Below are 5,731 nucleotides of genomic sequence, written 5' to 3' on the forward strand. Positions count from 1 at the left end.
CCTGGGCGTCCTGGTGGACGACAGGTTGGCCATGAGCCAGCAGTGTGCCCTCGTGGCCAAAAAGGCCAATGGCAATTCTGGGGTGCATTAAGAAGAGCGTGTCCAGCAGGTCGAGGGAGGTGATCCTCCCCCTCTACTCTGCCCTGGTAAGGCCTCATCTGGAGTACTGTGTCCAGTTCTGGGCTCCCAGTACAAAAAGACAGGGATCTCTTGGAAAGAGTCCAGCGGAGGGCCACAAAGATGGTGAAGGGCCTGGAGCATCTCCCCTATGAAGAAAGGCTAAGTGAACTGGGTCTGTTCAGCCTTGAGAAAAGAAGACTGAGAGGGGACCTGATCCAGGTTTATAAATATCTGAGGTGTGGTGGCCATAGTGGTGAGGCCGGTCTCTTTTCAGTGATACGTGGAGACAGGACGAGGGGAAACGGACATAAGCTGCAGCATAGGAAGTTTTGCACGAATGTGCGTAAGAACTTCTTCACGGTGAGGGTGATGGAGCACTGGAACAGGCTGCCCAGGGAGGTTGTGGAGTCTCCTTCTCTGGAGATATTCAAGTCTCGCCTGGACGCCTACCTGTGCGACCTGGTGTAGGGAACCTGCTTTGGCAGGGGGGTTGGTCTCGATGATCTCTGGAGGTCCCTTCCAACCCCTACAATTCTGTGATTCTGTGATTAAACTGTAAACTGAACACATTTGGGAGATGGAATTGCGAGACTAGTAGTTACCAACAAGAATATGACTTACTGAATGTAGTAATGGAGTAAATCATAGCAGATATTTACCTTTGTAAATACCAAATTATTTTCTTAATTTTATTTCTTCTTTAAAAAAAAATATCCTGTGGAGGTATCTTTAAAATTTTCTTGACTTGGTGCTTTTGGGAATTTGTGAATGTGATTTATCGAGATAGCTAACACAGGAGTATATGGTACTCAACAGGGAGTAGATTGCCTCGATGATAGAGTTATTACAAGCATAAAATGTCTATTAAGATCAAGTATGCTTATCTTGCCAAAGACACTTTGTACGAATTATTAATAGGGAAAGTATAAAGAAGACAAGGAGGGCTGGAAGGAAGAGGCACTCTAAAATGGCCTACTAAAAGCACTTATTGAGTGAAAAGGCCAGAAATATGTTACAAAATAAGCTAAGAAAATAAAGCAAAATTATTCAAAGAAAATTGCTCTGAAAGAATTTGCTGCCTTGTGGCTACCGATGACATTGAAAGTAGCATGGATGCAAGTTGATTAAGCTGCTGTCAACATATTTGGCCCCAGGAATCAGTTACTATTGATTTACAGTTTACGGTAAAGGAAAAAAGGAAGAATCTTATGAAAAGAGCTGTATTCAGTATATTTCATTAGCATATTCACAGCAAAGGATGAAAAAAATGAAAACCAAGGTGGAATTAATCTAAGGAAAATTCATATCAAAAACTTTGTTAGAACCAGAAGTGTTCTTTCTCTTGCAAGCCCATGAGAAAAAATGAAAGCATAAATGAGAAAATAATTTTTTTATTTTCTACTTTCTGTATCCTTAAGATACTAGAATATTTTTTATGTAGACTTTTAAAGAAGAGTACTTAGTATATAAAATCACTGAGTTTCTAAAAACAAAACATAGGTATTTTATTCTCAAGACTTTCATGTTACATTTACTTAAATGTTATAAAACACAGACACTCTCTCTGGATAAGTAACTGGCTTCTCAATTTTTCAGACCAAAATACAAATATAAGTCAATTAGACATTTTGAACGTGTTGTGCCTGTTGCACGAAGAGCTTTATCTTCCAGTAATATTGTTGGAGGGTATTCACAAAGCATCTTGCAAAAATATATAGATTGTGTGACAGTGGAAGTAGAAATATAGGAACTGTAAGGAAATATGGGTCGAATAAATGGACTATTATCTAAAAAAAATAAAGTAAAATTGGGATAAAATAGTCAGAAATGTGAAGAGTTGAAAACTGGTCCCTCAGTAAAATTTCATTGAGTGCATCTTATACACAATCCTAAAACAGTGTTACAAAGCCACTTCCTCCTTTTCTAAATTTATTATACGAATAAGTACATTTTTGTAGTTTAAGTATGTGCATAAAGGAATTGTCTACCAACTTAAGCAAGCTGTTGTACAGCTGCAGCTCTGCTTCTCATTGATATTTGTCCATTTCATCCTTTTAACAGTGGCAGAGGTATGGATAGCACTGCATTTTCTTTTCTCTTGTAATTATTTTTTTTTCTTTTTGGACAATTAGCCTGCATATTCTACATGGTGAAAAACTGCCTATGACCAGGATTATTTTTCTTACTACTTTGTTTAAGAAAAAATAATATGTATATTTTAGGAAAGTGTTGTAATGTTGAATACGTGTTGTTTCTTCATTGTTTAGTGAGACAAAATTCTTGTATCCCAGCACATGTAGGAAAGAAAGAAAACTTGCAGTTGTCTGCTCCTGTTTTGAACATAAAGAACTATTTGAAACAACTGAAGTTCTCTGAAAAAGAATTTAGCAGAATAATTTACAGATCATGGGGAAGGATAAAAAAATGGCATCATTGAAGGTTTTTAATGAAAAAGGGAGATTGCAGAGAAGGAAAACATTTTGATTCTTATTTATGCCAAATCTCTCACTTCTGAGAAGTTGTTTTTAAGGAGTACTTTAGGGATCTAAGACCAAAATACAGTAAATTTGAAATCTTAAATCCCTAAATACTCTCAAACAAACAAACAAATAAAACCACTTCTGATTCTGAATTTTGTCCAAGGCAAAGTACAGAGTCTGCCTTCCAGAAGTCCAAGGTAGTGGTTTTGCTGACCATAATCCTGGCTTCACCAAAAATCAAGAATTCTACCGTTTCATGGTCACTCTGCCCGAAGTCAGCTCTATAGCCTGTGCTACAATTAAAATAAATACATAAATAAATTTCTCTAATGGCACCAACCTATTAGCCACATGGATTTTCCTGTTCCTTGCAGTACTTTTTCCTGATACCGAAGGAAATGAGAAAGATGCCTGTGCTCCTGCTCTTTTAATTAATCACCTCAGTGCCAAAAAGTCTCTTTTAATAACTTCATCACTGCCAATCTGAACTACCAAAAGGGGATTATAGGCATCACCTATGACAATTGCCCTTCTTTTGTTCTTGGCAGAGATGGTTTGTGTGGAATTGACTGACTAACCCTGTACAACTCCCTGGATCATCATACGCAATGCTATTTCACATAACTGGCTGTCTGGAGTTGCATGTTGCATTAACAGATTTATTAAATAACATTTACAACTTCAGGAGGCTACTAGATTATTCCTGCAGGCTTGGTTCTGTATATTCTGGGAAGTTTCTACTTTACAGTTAGCATCCAGAGGAAGGATTTTTTTTTTCTATTTCTTCTAACTCAGTAGGTATTTTCTTTGAGCTTTGTAATTCATCAGAAATTTAACAGATCTTTCACTGTGCAAATTTTCTCTCTTTTTTGTACAGTTATTTTGGTGAGTATTTTTGGAGTAAATAGACTTCACCCATTAATTCTTTTCAATTAACTGAATGAAACACAAGGATATGAGACCTTGGGCTTACAAAGTAGCTTTTTATTTTGAAATATTCACACCTCTCTAAAAAGGAACCATCAAAAACTACTTCAAAGTTAAAGCAACATTCTCAGTGATGTCCTTTTGGATTGTAACATTTCACATTGCATCACCTTATAAACAAAAAATGTTTTTAATACAGGTATGTTGCCTCTGAAGTAGCATATTGAACATGACCACAAGTAAAAATATAAAAGGTATTTAGATAGCTGGAGGTAAAAACAAAATAACTTATCAACTGCTAAAAACCTCGTATTTTGTTCTCATGGAGTGTTAGGACAACAAATTATTTTGTGTAAGCAAGTAATTTTATATTTCAAATGACAAAGGAGAACAGAAAATTACTGAAAATAAGGAGTGACTTTCTGAGCAGAGTAAATTTATTTGCTTAGATTCCACTTCTAATGTATGCCAGAGATGACCTTTGCTGGGCTCTGAGGGACATATTCCTAAATAAGTGGTTTTTTTTTTTAGGATTATGAGGAAGAAGTGAGTTTACTGAAAAATCTGCTTCAGAAAAATGTAACTAATTGCAATATAAGACGGATCTTTATCATAAGGTGTACAAAGTCCAAGATTTGTGAAAATGTTGAGATTTTCATATATCACTGTGCTGTCTGTATCTCTTTATTGTTTTAATAGAAAGAAGAAGAAATGAGGTTGAAGTTGGAAGATTATTTCTGATCTAATATAAATGCATATTAATATAAATTCATGTTAGAGGACAGAAGTTTGTTCTTGTGAAAATGTTTTAGTAAATAAAGCAAAGATTGTCTTTTTTTAATGAGTGATGATTACAAATAAATGTAATGCTACATCTTAGGATAGAAACTTCAAACTTCAGCTTGGCATTATTTAAATGACATAAAGAATCTAAGCTGTGTTTTCTTAACTGCATTGCACATTGTTCAGGGAAGCAGCATGCCAAAAAAAGTATTGCTGGGAAAAGATTTATAAGTGAAGAGAATACTACAGAAGTTAAATACAATTGGATCTTGACTGAGAGCTAAAAGAATATGGAAAGCATCAAAATGCCACATGGCTACATATTATGTCATTTTACTTTCACCTAGTTATTCCTGCATAGATGCACATCCCATCTGTGATTCATGTACATTTTCAAGACAACTACATTTCCACTGTTTCCTTCTGATTAAATAATTCAATCTGTACCTGCAAGCAAAAGACTGCTTTAAATTTGAAACTAAACAAAATGGAATTAAATTGAGCTTTTAAGTTCCATTGGCAATCCATGCCAATTTAAATCTGGACTCTATATTCTTGAGTCATATAATTTTATTCCTCACTTGCCTATCTCCTTCCTCCAGGGAGCCAGGCTAGGGAGCTGAGCTGAAAAATAACCCAGCACCAAAAATAATGTGATTACTCTTAATATGAGTAGTTCCTGAGCCAAGTTGCTGCACACTCACATGAATGTTGTTGCTAGCAGAATGTGAAGGGCTATAATAACGGGAAAGAGAAGGAACGTTGGAAAGGCAGAACTCTAGCGCTTCCGTTGAATTAGTATTAAGTGCTGTAGAGCCATACTGTACATCTTTACTGCCTGACTTTGTTGTTTGTGTTTTGTTTTGTTTTTCTTTAGTTATTTCTGACGTTATTTCTTGCTAGTTTGAATTTCTTTCACCTCTTGAAAAAGTACATGCTAGAACTCTGGGCCGTAATCTGCTCAGTTTCAAGGGGTTGTAAACATTTATCTTGTCTCCTTGATTTCTGTCCATTAGAAGCAAAATATTACATGGCTAACTTATTAGATTTCATAAAATTAGATTAATGTATTGCTGACAATGAAGCAACAAAATCCACGCTAGATATAACAGCTTTACTCACAACAGGTGAGCCATATAGAGATTACCTTCCAACCTCTCCATAATTTAGAAAAAAGTATTCAAGTCTAATTCTTAAAATCCTGCTCCTTTATTATGAATTTCAGGAAATCACTTCAAGAAGCTTTCTTTATTTGTAAGTTCTTAATCTGTAAGTTACCATTTATCCTAGCAAATCAGTTTCTTAATGTAATATTTGCAACATAAAACATTTCAGTCAAGAAAAAAGGTCACTGTATTCTAACCATGACCCAATTTAGTTATCTAGACCCATCAGCTTCATATGCACTTCTATAGCAGACT

General features: G+C 35.5%; 1 long non-coding RNA gene across 1 annotated transcript in view; it reads left to right on the top strand.

Moving 5' to 3' along the window:
- LOC109367390 overlaps positions 1–4,700 on the top strand; it is a 31,654-nt gene extending 26,954 nt beyond the window's left edge. The window contains exon 4 of the long non-coding RNA XR_002114495.2: positions 4,059–4,700. This is a non-coding gene — a long non-coding RNA (uncharacterized LOC109367390). The remainder of the gene's footprint in view (positions 1–4,058) is intronic.
- Positions 4,701–5,731: the final 1,031 nt, after the last annotated feature.

Source organism: Meleagris gallopavo, chromosome 4, assembly GCF_000146605.3.
Source record: "Meleagris gallopavo isolate NT-WF06-2002-E0010 breed Aviagen turkey brand Nicholas breeding stock chromosome 4, Turkey_5.1, whole genome shotgun sequence".
Classification (NCBI taxonomy): Eukaryota; Metazoa; Chordata; class Aves; order Galliformes; family Phasianidae; genus Meleagris; species Meleagris gallopavo.